Below are 17,977 nucleotides of genomic sequence, written 5' to 3'. Positions count from 1 at the left end.
TAGTACTGAATAAATTATTGGAACTGCAATTTGATAAGTCCTCAGTTGCTGATAGATTTCATCCTATGGTCTTAAAAGAAGTAGCAATGAGATAGGTAATGCAGTGGTTTCTCAAAAACTCAATAGATTTGGGGAAGGTTCCTTTTGATTGGAAAATAGCCCTTTGGAAAGAGGAAAAAAAGCAGGACAGAGCTACTATTAAAGACATTATAGCAGGGCATTTGGATACACTCAAGGTAGGTAGGCAGCATCAACAAAAACAGAAATCGCTGCTAAAACTCAGCAGGTCTGGCAATATCTAAGGGAAGAAAGCAGAATTTATTTTTCAAATCCAGTGACTCTTCATCAAAACTGAATCCAGAGTTAACATAAGTTAAAAATAAAATGGATGGTTTATGATGTTTGACAATAATATATTATGAGAGCTAGATCACTTTTACAGATACAGAGAGTCAACAAAAATGCCCTCAGACCCATAGTTGGTGGTGTCACTGACACTGAGCAAGAAGCTCTGGGTTCAGGTTCCCCTCCAGGATAACTTGGTCAGGGAAGGTGCATTCATGATGTCACCAAAAACCATCACCAGCAAAAACTTTCAACATCCTCATGAAAGTCAGTACAAGTGGTAAAGTTTTCTATCTTGCCAGAACTGTATGGAGCACTTGTCTACCATCTGCTAAGCAATCTCCTTTGACTTGAAGGACAGCCAATATATTTGAATTATTTTGATTTGAGTTTGTTACAATAAATATTTTAAAAAGAGAAATCATGTTGTTCAGTTATTTCTATTGGATCTCTTCATAAAAATCATTAGTCTTCATGGAGATGCAACAATCATCTTTGAACTTATGGATCTTTTATGTTTTGACACTCAGGTAGTATTGTATTTTGGACAGAACACTCTCCATCTGTAGTATGAATATTACACTTAAAACCAAATTATTTTGTTTCCAGTATTTGGAGGCCTCTAAGTATAGATTGAAAGTCTTAATGCAACAATTACTTCGTCTTTTTATATTCTAACAAAAGAAAATTCATGAGCATTACAATTCTTCAAATCATAAGTTGGAGAGTGTACTGGATTCTCTAGTATTAAAACTAATAGATTTCCTTTTTCTGACATGACGGACTTATGCAAGTGATTTGTATTGATTTCTGACTGACTTTAAGATAAATTATGGAACAAAACCTTTTTGGAAAAATATAACAATTATTTTTATTCATCTTATTCATGTTATCTCTGCTTCTTTATTTTCACCTGATGTGTATAACATAATAACGCAAGTTACATCAATTTAAACTTGAGACACATAATCACTATCATTTTCCTCAGCAAAAGAAACTATATTCCATTCCTACACAGTATTTCTGAATACATTGATTACATATTGTTCCTTTACCTCTTACAGAATAAAAGCATTGAAGAGGAAATGCTGTCAATTTGAACTACCTTGTAGAGAGGTACATTTTAGGACATTTTTCCAGCACATGAACCTTGCAGCTATCTGTGCAGCAACAGCAGGCAAAGATTGTCACAGCAACAGTTACGGCCTGAACAGTTAGTCTCCCTCCATCTTCAAAGAATTCTGCAACATCAAGTATGAGAATTCTTCCATGAAGAGACACAGGAGAATGATCTGCCCACAGAGTTCAGTTGACATGTTTCCATTCTAATAGCTATCAAACTGGAATTTCAGTGCATTTTCATTTACCTGCAAATCTATACATGAGAGGAGACAGGAGACTTTCTGATATGGATGTGATCATTGATATATTCAGCTGAAGTGAGGTTTGCTGTTTGAGACTTTCCACGGACAGCTCAACATTTCAATTATGATCATGTGGAATGCGCATGACTCAAATGAAGGAGAACTAAAAAGTGACAAGAGGTAGTGAAGGATTAGGAAATCCATAGTAAGAGCATGAGCCTGAAGACATAGAATATAGAACTAGAACATTACAGCGCAGTACAGGCCCTTCCGCCTCAATGTTGCACCGACCTGTGGAACCGATCTGAATTACTCATCTAAACCACGCTATTCCACTTTCAACCATATGTTTATCCAGTGACCATTTAAATGCCCTTAAATTTAGTGAGTCTACTTTTGTTGCAGGCAGGGTGTTCCATGCCCCTTCTACTACTCTCTGAGTAAAGAAACTACCTCTGACATCTGTGAGAGGGTGTAGAGGAGATTTAACAGGATGCTGCCTAGGTTGTAGGATCTGAGTTATGAGACAAATTGTTTCAGCTATGGTTTTTTTCCTTGGAGCAGGGAAGGTTTAGAGGGCTTCATTGGGAGGCATTTAAACATAGACATGGCACAGATAGGATGGATACTTGATCAACTAGTAGAAGGGCCAAACCAGGAAGCATCCACTTCGAGGAAAAGGTGGGGGACTAAGAGAGGAGTTGAGGAGAATTATTTTTCCATCTAAAGGGTGATAAGAGTCTGGAACACACTACCTGAAAAGTCAGTTGAGTCAGAAGCTATTGAAACATCTAAACAGTATTTCGATATTCAGTTGTATCACTGTAGCCACCAAGACTAATGGCCAAGAGTTGGAAAATGTTATTGTTACAGGCAGACCTTTGTTGACTGGCATGACAATGCTGGGCCAAATGGCCCCTTCTGTGCTGTAAGGGTTTATGAGTCTCGAATTGAGGAAATTGTGTTTTCCCACCCTGTTCAAAATTTCTGGGTCATTGTGTATCTGCATTGCGACAGGACGACTGTCAGTCACGTTTAGGAAGCAGTTTAAAAAAGTAGCAGAAGTCAATTTCAGGAATGTTATTAAGTCAACATTGCTACAATTCTGGTAGATTTTAAATAATCTGAAATGAGTTGCCAAGGTCTCTGATCTTATTTTTAATTAGCTAAGCGTACCAACTGCACTACCAGCTGACCCAATATTCAAATCTGCATTCCCATTACTGACCTATCAACAATTTCTATCAATCAATACTGACTCAAAATTCATACGCTTTACTTCATATTCACACACTTAATGATGCTGCAACACATACACACACACGCAAACCACACAGACTCACCAACACACGAACACTCATTTATTCAATCATAGTGGTCACCTTGCTAACCATATTGCAGAACACAAACTGAGACCTTTCCCTCTTTCTTTCTATCCTATCTTTCCCTGTCAATATTCTGAACACTTCAATAGATCACCCCTTAACTTTCTAAATTTTAGAGAAAGCAGATCTAATGTGTATAATGTCTCCTCATAACTTAACCCCTGAAGTCCAGGTATCATTCTCATAAACGTACATGCACTCCTACCAAAGCCATTTTCTCCAGGAACTTGAAGCTCTTCACCATCTCCACCTCAGCACCATTGATACTGACAGGGGCATGTTTTCCACTCTGCTTGCTGAAGTCAATGATTAGCTCTTTTGTTTTGCTGACATTGAAGGAGAGATTGTTGTCTTTACACTATGTCACTAAGTTTTCTATGTCTTTCCTGTACTCTGTCTCCTTGTTGTTTGAGATCCAACTCACTAGAGTGGTGTCATCAGCAAATTTGATAAATGGAGTTTGAGCAGAATTTGGTGACAAGGTCCTAAGTGTAAAAGGAGCATAAAAAAGGGCTGAGTACCCAATCTTGCAGGGCTCTGGTGCTAAAGATTATCGTGGAGGTGGTGTTGTCATTTATCCTTACTGCTTGCAGAATGCAGGCTAGGAAATCAAGGATCCAGTTGCACAGGTGGGAACAGAATCCTATCTTTGAGTTTGGAGATGACTTTGGTTGGAATTATGGTTTTGAAGGTGGAGCTATATTCAATAAATAGGTATCTGACATAGGTATCTAGTGCAATTAGTTGTGCTATACTTGGTAGCTCTTTAAGTTTTAAGGTTTCCCTGTGCTAACTTAGTAAAACAGGTCTATTCAAGAAAGCAAGAACGTACATACCACTCCGTGTGAAGATTTGGTGCTGAAAATTCCTCAAATGAAATATTTTCATCATTACACCATTATTCCTACTAAACTACTGATATTTAACATCTGTAGCCACTTATGGTGAAAAACTGAGGAAGTAGTAGAAGGTGTCAGGAACTTGGCTCATTGGTTATGCATCACAAATCTGACTGTCCAACATCTGCCCAAAATCAGGTAGGCAGGGATGGGAAAATTCTGTCATTGTGTATTATCACTGGATTTAAAGTGCTAAACAACTAAACGAATGAGATAAAAGTGCTTCATCTTCAACAAGTATTAAATTAAATTTCTACCTTTAAGATGCATATATAAATGCTGATACACACACTGCTAATCAAATTATATTATAATGCTATTTCCGAAAAGATGATGCATCATATTTGCAGTAAACTAAATAATGTCTACCTCTGGGAACTCAATCATTAATTGCAATTTGTGGCTGTGGAGCAGAAAGCTGTAAATTCAAGCAAGATATGCACATGGTGTAGCAATGTGTGATATTGTTGATACTTGTTGTTACTTCTCATCCTGAAATTTAGGGCATCACTTATTATTTATTTTCTATTGTATGTTTTGTCGCATTAGTTTTAGACAGGTGAGATCTATCTATTCACATGTTTGCCTAATTAGGCACTACAAAAATTTGATTGATTGATGCAAAGATATTGTTCCATTGTGCATCTTGAGATTTGCTATTCAGGATCGAAAAGGTTTCTTCATAAATTTTTTTCCACTGAGTCACATTCACTTTCCTTTAAATCTGCAACCTCTAAAAGTTAATTCAAAACTGTCAGAAGGATTGTGTATACTGTAATTCCACTATTACAATACCTTAATGTTGGCAGCTGCCCACATAGACCCACTACTGTGAGATGCATTGGCATCACTCCAAAATGTTCTTTCCCATACAACCTTCTAATAAAACCATCACTTCATTTTATATGAAACTAATGGGAAGAGAAAAGTAAATGGTTACATAGTCATAAAGTTACTGTATGAGTAAGCCAGAGGCCTGGAGTAATGCTTTGGAGATACAAGTACAAATCCCACTCTGACTGCTGGGGGAATTTAAACTCAAATCACAAACCTGGGATACAATGCTAGTATCTTTAATAAAGTTAATGAAACCAATAGATTATCATAAAAACATATCTGATTCCTTAAAGTCCTTCAGCATGGAGATCTGTAGTCCTTGCCAAGTCTATCATATATGAGACACCTGTACCATAGCAATGTGGTTGACTCTTAACTGCTTTGAACAAACTACACAGTTGTACCAAATCACTACACAAAAGTTGAATAATAATAAAATGAGACAAATCAACTGTCAATTACCTCAGCAGTTGAAATGAGTAAAGGTGCATCTTGTCCACTCAAACTGCAAAGTCCTCCTCATAAACATATGGGGACTTCAGCCAAACTTGGAATAGCTGTTCAAAAGACTAGATGAACAACAGCCAGACACTATCACACTTATTGAACAATACTTAGCAGACCATGTTCCAGACTACTCTTGGTGAGGTCTTGTTCTATTTGAAGTTCAGGACCAGCAGAGATGGTGGTCAGTCATGTGGATCTAGCCAAGGGACTACTGAATAATGACTCTGGACCCCATGAAGTTTCAAGACAGCAGATCAAACAGTGTAAAGGAGGCCTCCTGCTGACTGTCTTGCTGGTGTGTTGAGAGAACTAACAAGAGGGAAATATCTACTTTACCTCATCCTCACCAATCTGTCATGGATGCCTCTCCTCATGATAGTATTCATAAGATTCACCATGGTGCAGTCTTTGTGGAGTCAAAGTCCTACGATACCATTCATTATGTTGTTCAGCTCTACCATTGCACTCAATGGACTGGGTTCAGAACTGATATAGCAGCTCAAATTATGTTACCCAATCACTGCTGCAGCTATCAACATGAGCAGAATTTTATTCTCACATGACCTGAAACCTCATATCCCTCCTCTACCATTGATTCCCTGCTTGATGGCAATCAAAACCAAAATTTTGCATAAGCTAGAGATATGAAATAAAAACAGAACATACTCGGCAGGACTGACAACATCTACAGAGAGAGAAACGGAGTTAACATTTCAAGTCCAGTCTGATTCTTCTTTGAAATTGAAATGAGCTAGAAAATCTCTCTCTTCTCCCTTCCATTCCAAAGAAAAACAATACTGGATTCAAAACATTGACTCTTTCTCTCTCCACAGATGTTGCTTGACCTGTTGAGCTTCTCCAGTACTTTCTGTGTATTTTGCTAAGGAAACAAATTTGGTTCAATATAGAATGAAGGACAGCATATCAGAAGCAGCACCAGGCATGCTTAAAAATGAAGCGCTAATCTGGTGAAGCTATAACACAGGATTTTCCTGCTAAACAGCTGAAACAACGTGCATAAACAGAGTTACTCAATTGCACAATAAATTGTGCAATAATTGTGCAATAATCTCTGTGGTCCTGCCACATCTGCCACATGCAGTCATGCATGGTGACAGACAATTCCCCAACTAACCAGATACAGTCACAGAATCTTGGAGATGTACAGCACGGAAATAGACCCAGCGATCATACTCGTCCATGCCAACCAGATATCCTAAATTAATCTAGTCCCATTTTCCAGCACTTGACCCATATATGTACCACCCTCTACATGAAGTAGTTAACCCTGAGGTCCCTTTTAAATCTTTCACCCCTCACCTTAAACCTATATCCTCTAATTTTGGACTTCCCTACACTGGGGAAAAGACCTTGGCTCTTCACCTTAACCATGATATTATAAACTTTTATCGGGTCACCCTCAGCCTTCAACGCTCCATGGAAAATAGAATCGTAGAATCTCTACAGTGTGGAAACAGGCCCTTCAGTCCAACAAGTTCACACCAAACTTCCGAAGAGTAACCCAGTCAGATGCATTCCCCCTAAATAATATGCCAAGCCTACACATCTCTGAACACCATGGGCAATTTAGCACAGCCAATTCACCTAACCTGCTTTTAAGTGCAGTGAGGGCGGAGAGAACGAGGGCCGGGGGCTGCTGGGAAGGTAAGCAAACCATTTAAAAATCTTATCTCGGGAGTCTGCGCCACATTACCAAAAGGATGTGAATGCTTTGGAGAGGGTGCAGAGGAGGTTTGCCAGGATGTTGCCTGACATGGAGGGTGCTAGCTATGAGCAGAAGTTGAGTAGATTAGGATTATTTTCATTGTAGACCTGATTGAGGTCTACAAAATCATGAGAGGTTTAGACAGGGTGGATAGCAAGAAACTTTTTCCCAGAGTGGAGGACTCAATTACTAGGGGTCACAAGTTCAAAGTGAGAAGGGAAAAGTTTAGGGGAGATAGATGTGGAAAGTTCTTCACGCAGAAGATGATAGATACCTGGAATGCATTGCCAGCAGAGGTAGTAGGGGCGGGAACGATAGCTTCATTTAAGATGGAACTTGACAGATACATGAATGGGCAGGGAGCAAAGGGATACAGATCCATAGAAAATAGGTGGCAGATTTAGAGAGAGGAAATAGGCACAGGCTTGGACAGGGTCTGTTCCTGTGCTGTAATGTTCTTTGTTCATATCTTTAGATTGTGGAAAGAAACTCACACAGGCACAGAGGGAATGTGCAAACTCCAGACAGTCACCCAAGGCTGGGATTGAACCTGGGACCCTGGCACTGGGAGGTAGCAGTGCTAACCACTGCACCAGCATGCAGCACCATTCTATTCACTCTCTCCCTATAGTTCAAATTCTCCAACCCTGGCAACATTCTTGTAAATCTTTTCTGAACCCTTTCAAGTTTCACAACATCTTTGCTATAGCAGGGAGACCAGAATTGAACATTATATTCAAAAATGGCCGATCCAATGTCCTGTGCAGCTGCAACATTCCCAACTCCTATACTGACCAATAAGGGCAAGATGAGGACATGGTAAAAATATTCCCATTCTTAGTATTAGTGCAAAAGACAAGGTTGAAGCATTTTCAACAATCTTCAGGCAAATTTTGAGTGAACAGTTGATATCAACTTCCTCCTGCAGTCCTGAACATTGTAGATGCCAGTCTTCAGACAATTTGTTTGATACCAAGAATCAGACGAGCACTGTAGAATATAGCAGAAGTCTGACTAGTTTCCAGCTGTATTGCCAAAGCGGACCAAAACCTTAGCCAAGCTCTTCCAATCCAACTACAATACTGGCATCGACCCAGAAATGTGGAAAATTGCACAGGTAAATTCTTTCAACAACAAGCAGGGAAAATCAAATGAAACTAAATTACTGCACCAACAGTCTATTCTGAATTACCAGTAAAATGACGATGATATTTTGAATTGTGATATCAATCAGTATTTACTCAGCAATAATCTGCTCATTGATGTATAGGTTGGGTTCCAGCAAGGGCACTTAGCCCTTGAGCTTATTACAATTTTTTTCTGTACATGAACAAAATAATCTAATTCCAGAGGTGATGTGTGAGTGACTGCTTGTAACAGCTGTCAATCAAGGCAGCATTTGACTGAGAATGACATCAAGGGTCCCTAGCAAAATTGAAACCAATAGGAATCATGGGAACATCTCTACTGGTTGGAGACAAACCTAGCATAAACGAAGATGGTTATGGTTGTTGAAGGCTTACCACCTCAGTCCCAGGATAACACTGTAGAAGTTCCCAAAGAAAGGGACCAAACATCTCCAACTGCTTCATCTATGGTCTTCACTCCAAGACAACACCAAAAAGGGATCTTATGTGCAGAAATACCTCTGATCAAGGAGGCCTGGGTTCAAGACTCACCTGCCCCAGAGCCGTGTAATAGTATCTCTAAACAGGTTGATTAAGAAGCATTTAAAAAAAAAGGCAATGTCAGACATGTGGGGTGTACACTAATGATTGAATAATGCTTAGCACTATTCTCCTCACTCCTCAGGTTTTGAAATAGTCTGGATCAACATGCAGCAAAATCTGGACCGTATTTAGATTAGGCTTTTAAATGACAATTAATATTTACACCACAAAAGTGTCAGTCAATGACCATCTCTAACAACAGAAAATCTAACCATTAACAAATAATGACATTACTGTCATCAAATCTTCCATAGAGTCTTAGAGATGTACAGCATAGAAACAGACCCTTCAGTCCAACTCGTCCATGCTGACCAGATATCCTAAATCAATCTAGTCCCATTGCCAGTGCTTGGTCCATATCCCTCTAAATCTTTCCTATTCATATGCCTATCCAGGTGCCTTTTAAAGTTATAATTGTACAAGTCTACACCACTTCTTCTGGCAGCTTATTCAATACACGCACCACCCTCTGCACGAAAACATTGCTCCTCAGTTCCCTTTTAATTTTTTTCTCTCACCTTAAATCTATGCTCTCTAGTTCTGGACTCTCCCACCCCAGGGAAAAGACCATGTCTATTTATCCTATCCATGACCCTTATGATTTTATAGACTTCGATAATGTCACCCCTCAGGCTCCAGAGAAAACAACCCCAAAGTCCCCTGGTTTGCTATTGAACAGAGACTGAACTGACTCCAGCCACATACATACTGTAGCTGCACGAGAGGGAAGTGGCCTTGCATTGTGTGGCATGTCGCACCTGTCTCTACAAAGCATGTCCACCACAAGTTAGGACTGTGACAGAATATGCTTCATTGCTTGGATGAGAGCAGTTTTAACACTCAAGATGCTTGACACCATCCAAGAAAAAGTAACCTGCTTGAAGGGCATGCCAATGACACCTTAAACATTCACTAGTCTCTCCACTGGTGCACAATGAATGTTGTGTGCACAGTCTATAAGATGCTTTACAGCACCTCACCAAGGCTCCTTAACCAGTGTCTTTCATGAGACCATAAGGGAGCAGGTTGGCCATTCAGCCATCAGTTTGCTCCAATGTTCAACTTGGGAGTTCATTAACTCAGTTGTGTGGACAGCTCATTTGTGAAGTAGGATGATGACAACAGCATGGCTTCAATTCCTGCACTTGCTGGGGTTATCATGAAGGCCCAGCTGTCTCTTGAGCTCACTCCTTGTGGGAGTCATTGTGACCCTTCTGCTTATTATGATTGTTTTGTGATTACAACATTATTGTGTCTGGCATATTGTTGTACGCAGGTTGGCTGCTGTATTTCTACATTGCAGGAATGACTGCATTTGAAAAAGGCCTTCATTGGCTGTAAGCTGTTTAGTATATCCTGAACTCATAAAATGTGTCCTAGAAATGCAAGCTTTTTGAAATTCTAATGCACTTGAACCGTTTCAATGTGAAAATGTTCATACAGGTGCAAATCTCATAATAAAGATTCACAGAGACAGAATCAAGAAGGGTGCAAATAAATTTCTTTCACAGGTTAACACCTTTTCAAAATACTATAGAAAAAATATTAATTGTCCTGATATCAAGCAATGCAACTGCAATCCTATTGACTGGACTATTTCAATTGTAGTAAATCTGGAAGAACTGCCAAACCAATTAAGTTCAGAGAGCAATTGACTCAGTTCTTCAAATAAATTGCTAAAAGATACATGCTTATAACTGAGGAATTAATGATGTTGAACTGACCAAAAAACATTTCCAACATATGAAACTAGAAAATAAAAAGCAATGGTCCACATTGTCTGAGGGATAGCAAGGTGAATCATTAATTGAATAGAGTCTATTAAGGTCAGATTTTGAATGGCATGAACAAATCATTGTCAAACAATACCATAGAGAACCCCTGTGGAGGTTTGTGAATACAACCACCTCAAAAACTTAATGTAATAACAACTACATTTTCTCATTCCTCTCCAGTCAAACAGATAAAAGGCAAGAGATGCTATATAAAAAGGAAGAAAATATTCATGAAACAAGTCAAAAGGAGATTATTATTGGCTTTTTGATATTCCCATCTTTGCACTGAATATCAAAACTCCAGGACGTGTATCGTGAAAATAAATTAAACAAATTTGATCAATTCTCAGTCAATATGCTGATGTGAATTATTTTGTCAATCATTTCAATATCGTAAAGGAAAATTTCTGAGAAAAAATATATTTACCCATTTTAAACAACAGGGCAAAATATTCTCCTGTATCACAACTGTTTATACATTTAAGAATATTCCGGAAAACAAATGCCCTGAAGTCTAAAGTCTTTCACAAAAGTAATCATTCTTTCCACAGATAATTTGTCAAGAGCCATCCAGATCTTATATGCTCAGATCAGGTAGCATCTGAGGAGCAGGAGAATCGATGTTTTGGGCATAAGGTCTTCATCAGAAATGTTAGCGGAGGGGGAGGGGGCTGAGAGATAAATAGCAAGGTGGGGGTGGGTTGTGGGAAAGGAAGCTGGGAAAGCAATAGGTGGATGCAGGTGGGGATGATAATGATAGGTTGGAGGGGAGGGGAGGATGAAGGAGACAGGTGGGAATGAAGATGGACAGGTAAGACAGTTCAAGAGGCGGTGCCGAGTTGGAGGGTTGGATCTGTGATGTCGTGGGAGGAGGGACAATGAGGAAACTGGTGCAGTCAACGTTGATGTCATGTGATTGGAGGGTTCCAAGGCAGAAGATGAGGCATTCTTCCTCTAGGCATCGGGTGGCTAGGATTTGGAGTGGAGGGGGCCCAAGACTTACATGTCCTTGGCAGAGTGGGAGGGGGAGTTTATGTGGTCAGCCACAGGGCCATGGGGTTGTTTGGTGCGTGTGTCCAGAGATGTTCTGTGAAACGATCTGCAAGTTGGCGTCCTGTCTCCCCAGTGTAGAGGAGACTACATCGAGAGCAACAGACACACTAGATGAGCATCTTGGGTGTGGAAGGATATTTTGGGTGTTGGATGAGGAGAAGAGGGAGGTGTTTGTGTGGGTGTGGGTGCAGTGAAGTTAATGAATTGTTCAACCTCCTCATGAGAACTGAGGTGGCGCCAATACAGTCTTCAATGTAACAGAGGAAAAGGTGGAGGATGGTGCCAGTGTAAGTACAGAAGATGGACTGTTCCACGTATCCAATGAAGAGGCAGGCATAGCTGAGGCCCATGTGGGTGCCCATGGCTACCTCTTTGTTCTGAAGGAAGTGGGAGGATTTGAAGGAGACGTTGTTGAGGGCGAGGACCAGTTCCATCAATAGAATGAATATGTTGGTGGAGGGGGACTGGTTGATCAGGGGGAGAGGAAGAAATGGAGAGCTTGGATGCCTTCGTCATTGGGAAGACAGGATGCCAACTTGCAGAACGTTTCAGAGAACATCTTCAGGACACAAGTACCATCCTGTGGACAACCACTTTAACTCCCCCTCCCACTCTGCCAAAGATATACAAGTCCTGGGCCTTCTCCATTGCCAAATCCAAGCCACCTGACTCCTGGAGGAAGAATGCATCATCTTCCACTTTGGGATCTTCAACCACTTGGCATCAATGCCAATTTCACCAGTTTCCAATCTTCCCCCTCCCCACTTTATCCCAGATCCAACCCTCCAACTCAAAACCACTCTCTTGAATTGTCCCACCTGTCCATCTTCCTTCCCACCTATCTTGCTGCCTGACCTGCTGTGCTTTTCCAGTGCCACACTTTTCGACTCTGACCCTCCAGCATCTGCAGTCCTCACTTTCTTTCAGTCAATACAAGCCAAGCCTGTCCAAACTTTCCTCAAAAGAGAACTAGCCCATTTTAGTACATCTTATCATAGAATCCCTGCAGTGCAGAAGGAGGCCATTTGGCCTATCGAGTCTGCACTGACCCTCCGACAAACATCCCACACAAAACCAGCTCCCATCCTTTCTCCATATCCACACATTTACTAGAGCTAATCCACCTAGTCTACATACTGCAGGGAAATTTACCATGGCCAATCCACCCAATCCTTGGACTATGGGAGGAAACCAGATAAGATCATCAACACTGTACACACATTGCAAGTGTGATCTAATTAAGTTCCTATGCAATTATTGTAAGATTGCACTACTCCTCTACTAAAATCACCTTGCAAAAAAAGCAACATACCATTAGTGTCTCTTAGCTTGCTATATATTGGCCTTCAGTAGCTGACTGACAAGGAAGCTCAAGTCCCTTTTAATATCTTCACTGTCCACTTGGACTGTGGGAGGAAACCAGAGCACCCACCAGCAGAAACCCACACTGACATGGAGAGAAGGTGCAAACTCTCCACAGACAGTCACCCAAAGCTGGAATTGAACCCAGGTCCCTCGCACGGAGGTAGCAGTGCTAATCATTGAGTCACCATATCACGCATACTCTTTACTGAACTGCTTCCAATACCTTAACGTCTTTTCTTCTAAAGATTGACATTAATACTGTATATAATGCTTGAGATGTATCCATGGCCTTGCAATACTCAAGTGCCATCTTGATGCTTTATCTTCAGTTACCCTTGCAAAAATTAAAAATTAATAGCTTTCCTAATTACTTGCTGTATCTGCACACTAATCTTCAGCAATTCATACACATGAACACACCAATCCCTCTGGATCTCATAGCTCTGCAATCTCTTATAACTGATATGCCACATTTTTTTCAATTCATCCTGCCAAGATAAACAACTCCACTTTTTTCCCCAACATTACACTTCAGTTGCCAGATCTTTGCCCACTCATTTAGCCAATTTTCTCTCTTTGTGTATTAATTACATCTTCTTCACAACTTACTTTCCAGTCTAGCTTTACGTTATCTGCTAATTTAGTGACCATTTCTTCAGTCTCTTCATCCAATTAACTTATATAGATTATAAATAGTCAAAGTTAAAAATCACACAACACCAGGCTATAGTCCAACAGGTTTAATTGGAAGCACACTAGCATGAAGGAGCGGCACCCCAAAAGCTAGTACTTCCAATTAAACCTGTTGGACTATAACCTGGTGTTGTGTGATTTTTAACTTTGTACACACCAGTCCAACACCGGCATCTCCAAATTATAAATAGTCAAGGTTGCAGCTGGGTGAGTGGACTAAGCATGAGTTAGTATGATGTAATGGAGGAGTTTAAGCTAGTGGGATTTGAAAAATGGGAGGCTGGCCAACATTACTCTGGAATGGCCAAGTATAAATATAGTAAAAGATGAATTGAGGCAGGGTGGAGTCAGGCAATGTCATGGAGGTGGACATAGGCAGTCTAACTCTCAACTTGTGCTCAAATATGATTCTGTGGTGGCAAGCATCCTGGTTGATCCTCAGAGACAAGACATTTGAGCCTGGCTGAGGGTGGGAAAGCAAGCAAACAGGGCCTAAAATTATTAAATGCTGACTTGTACAATAGTTTGGTGATACTGCGCATTTTTAGCAGAAACTATTTTGGGACTGGTAAGGTCACCTAACCCTGAAAACAGGCAGCCAATGAGCCTCATTAAAAGCCTTGTTAGCAATAATTTAAGAAAGCTGACTGGGATTTTTTTTTTAAAGGTAGCATACTGCCCATTTTTCATTCAACTTCATTTTTGAGTAAATGGCGATTGTGTGGTGCCTAGAAAATTAGGAGCACTACAGACTCTAAATTGGCCCTCCTTCATCTGTCATGTAGTATCTCTGAAAATATTAAATGTTTCAATGGTGTGCATTGCAAGTTGTTTCTTCAACATGTAACTAATTCTGTGCCAGTGTATGTGCACTGGTGGATGATCACAGAACATCTCAAGTGAAATCTGCCTTGTCTAATAGTCACTCTGCTGATCTTCTCTTCATTGTCCGTAACATCCTGCTAATTGGAAATTACATTGTTGGCTTAAGATGGAGCAGTTGGAAGAAAAAAAAAATTACCATATATGCTCAATTTACCTTAAGTAGCAGGAGAATGAAAACAAAACAAAATGGTCTTAAAACTGCTCATTTGATCTTCTTACTATTTATTCTGAATGATTCTTTTATGGTCATTAATATCCAGAGAATTAGAGTGCTCATTATAAATGGTATGGTTCTGTACCAGCCTAAAGGTCAGAAAAAGACATGGGGCATTGCTACGACTTCATCTACAAATATTAATTGATATTGTGGAACTTGTTCAAGGTTGAAGATTAACCTGTCTGCCCTAGGTCCAGGACAATTACTATTAACGTGCCAAGGGGATACAGTCCTCAGCATTACCTCTATCTATTAGATCAGCGTGGTCTATAATACCCTTCAGAGTTTGTACAATTTAACAAAAATAAGACGAAAATTAGTACATAGGACAAATGAATGTACTAGAAAAGAAAGTATTTTCAGGCCAATAGAGAAAGCTCAAGAGAAATAATGAATTTACAAGCCTGTTTAGAGAATTTACTGAAAGCAAATATTGGAGTAGGCTATTCAGCCTGTTGAGACTGCTCTGCCATTTAATACAATCATGGCTGATCAAATACTTCAAGGCCCTTCATCCACATTATCCCAAAAAAAAATACAATTGATAGACTTATGAATGCCAATCTCTGCTTTAACTATACTCCAAAAAATTATGCATTCACACCCCTCCAATCTAAACAGCAAACCCTTATTTTTAAATTGATCCCCCTTCATCTAAACTTCACAATAATGGGAAACATCCGACTTGCATTTATTTTGTCAATCCCTTGAAGTATTTTGTAGAGTTCAATCAGATCACCTTTCATTCTTCAAAGCTCTAACAAATACAGGCCCAGTTTTCCCAATCTGTCTTCAGAGGTCAGTTCCACTATCCTGGAATCAAGTCTGGTGAACTTTCCTTACACTTCCTCTGTGGAAATAATATCCCTTCTGAGATAAGATCATCAACATTATACACACATTGCAGATATGGTCTAATTAAGTTCCTATGCAATTAATACAAGATTGCACTACTCCTCTACTAAAATCACCTTGCAAAAAGACCAACATACTATTACCATCTCTTAGCATGCTGCATGTTAGCCTTCAGTAGTTGACTGACAAAGGAAGCTTAGGTCCTTTTTTACATCTTCACAATCCAACCTCTTACCATTTAAATATAAACTGCACATTTCTTCTTCCTACCAAAGTGAATCATTTCACATTTTTCCACATTATACTCCATCTACCACATTCTTACCCATGTAACAATCTTGTCCAAATCTTTTTGAAACAACTTCATGTCTCCCTCACAACACACATTCTCAATTAGCTTTATGTCATCTGCACATTTAAAAAATATTACATTTGATCTCCATATCCAAGTCATTGAAGTATACTGTCAACAGCTAGACCCAAGTACTGGTCCTTGTGGTACTCCACTGGCCTCTTTTTTGTGTCACATGATTTAACGAGAAAATGAGAAAAAGGTGTTGATGTATTGGCAAATTAACTTTAATTGGCAAAAGCATTACCTTGAAGTGACAAATAGGGAATTATAATCTCCCAAAATTCAAATTCAATAATTATGTGAGGTTTGAATATATTCCATTAGTTTGCAAAGGGTGGGCTTGAGAATTGCTTGTAACTTATAGCAAGAGCAAGTGGTGTTATACTCAAGATGATATCTGTATTTAAACAGAGTACAATCCATATAACAATGATTATGAGAATATTTATGTGACCATGTCACATTTTTTTCTTTATTCATTCATAGAAGCTAGGCATCACTAGCTGCTTCAGCATTTATCGCCCATCCCTATTTACCCTTGAGAAGGTGGTTATGAGCTGCCTTCTTAAACCATTGCAGCTGATGTGATATAGATAGACCCACAATGCCATTAGATAAGGAGTCCTATGATTTTAACCCAGCAGTACTGATGAAACTGCAAAATATTTCCAAGACTGGATTCAGAGTGGCTTTGGGGAGGAAGTGCAGGTGGTGGTGTTCCAATGTATCTGCTGCCCTTGTCATGATGGTAGTGATCATGAGTTTGGAAAGTGCTGTCAAAGGAGCCTTGGTGAATTTCTGTGGTATATCTGGTAGATGAGTGTCAGTGGTGAAGGAAATGAATGTTTGTGGATTTGATGCCAATCAAATAGATTCCTTTGTCCTGGATGGCGTCAAAACTTTTGAATGTTTTTGGAACTGCACTCATCCAGGCAAATGCCTTGGATGGAACAGCTCTGGGGAGTCAGGAAGTAAGATACTAGCTGCAGGATTCCTAGCCTCGCCTGTTTTTCCAGCTATAGTACTTATTTGGCTAGTCCAGTTCAGTTTCTCCTTCATGATAATGCCCAGTTCATATCCAGATATTCAGAGATGGTAATGTATTGAACATCCAGGTACAATTTGATATTATCATTATCTGATAATAGTGTGATATGAATTATCCCTGAATTAGCAGATCCATCATCCTTCAAAACACAACATTGCATTTTTATTTTTTTCAATGTATCATTCATCTGAATAATATCATCCACTTTGGGATTTTTCATAATTGTATTCAGCTCGAATACTTAAAAATTGGTTTTTGGCCAATTCAGCTGCCCAATTAGACATTGCAATTCCTCCATTTCAATTTTCAAGATCACTGTATCTTTTTGTGGGCCCTACTTTAATTAATAGTCCCAAGGATAATATTTTCCAAATAAGATTACTGATGCAAAGTGACACTTGATCCATTCTGCCTGGTTTCCATTCTGATGTATTTTAAAACCCAAAAGCCGATATCCAATTTTGAATTCTGTTTTAAGCCCATCTACAACAATGTTTTCAAATTCACTACTCCCATCCCATAAAAAAAACATCATTGTGCATTATAAAACATTAGGCCTTCATGAGGCCAATTAAACATGGCAGGATTTATTTTTATCTGAAAATGTGTTGCTGGAAAAGCGCAGCAGGTCAGGCAGCATCCAAGGTGCAGGAGAATCGACGTTTCGGGCATGAGCCTTCCTGAAGAAGGGCTCATGCCTGAAACGTCGATTCTCCTGCTCCTTGGATGCAGCCTGACCTGCTGCACTTTTCCAGCAACACATTTTCAGCTCTGATCTCCAGCATCTGCAGTCCTCACTTTCTCCTAGAGGATTTATTTTTATGGCATACATAGAATCCCTAGAATATCGAAGCAGGCCATTCGACTCATCAAGTCCCCACCAACCCTCCAAAGAGCATCCCACCCAGGCACACTCCCCTACCCTATCCCTGTCACTC

The 17,977-nt window shown here is 39.7% G+C and overlaps 1 long non-coding RNA gene across 1 annotated transcript; it reads right to left on the bottom strand.

Moving 5' to 3' along the window:
* Positions 1–1,248: 1,248 nt before the first annotated feature.
* Positions 1,249–16,067, bottom strand: LOC122555548. The gene is made up of 3 exons (XR_006313296.1): positions 15,962–16,067; positions 1,713–1,872; positions 1,249–1,586 (listed from the first exon to the last, which is right to left on the bottom strand). It is a non-coding gene; the product is annotated as an uncharacterized LOC122555548 (long non-coding RNA).
* Between the last annotated feature and the right edge of the window lie 1,910 nt (positions 16,068–17,977).

This window comes from Chiloscyllium plagiosum, chromosome 12, assembly GCF_004010195.1.
Source record: "Chiloscyllium plagiosum isolate BGI_BamShark_2017 chromosome 12, ASM401019v2, whole genome shotgun sequence".
NCBI classification, from domain to species: Eukaryota; Metazoa; Chordata; class Chondrichthyes; order Orectolobiformes; family Hemiscylliidae; genus Chiloscyllium; species Chiloscyllium plagiosum.
Note: the sequence above shows the minus strand (reverse complement) of the source record. Positions and strands in the feature narration are given on the sequence as shown.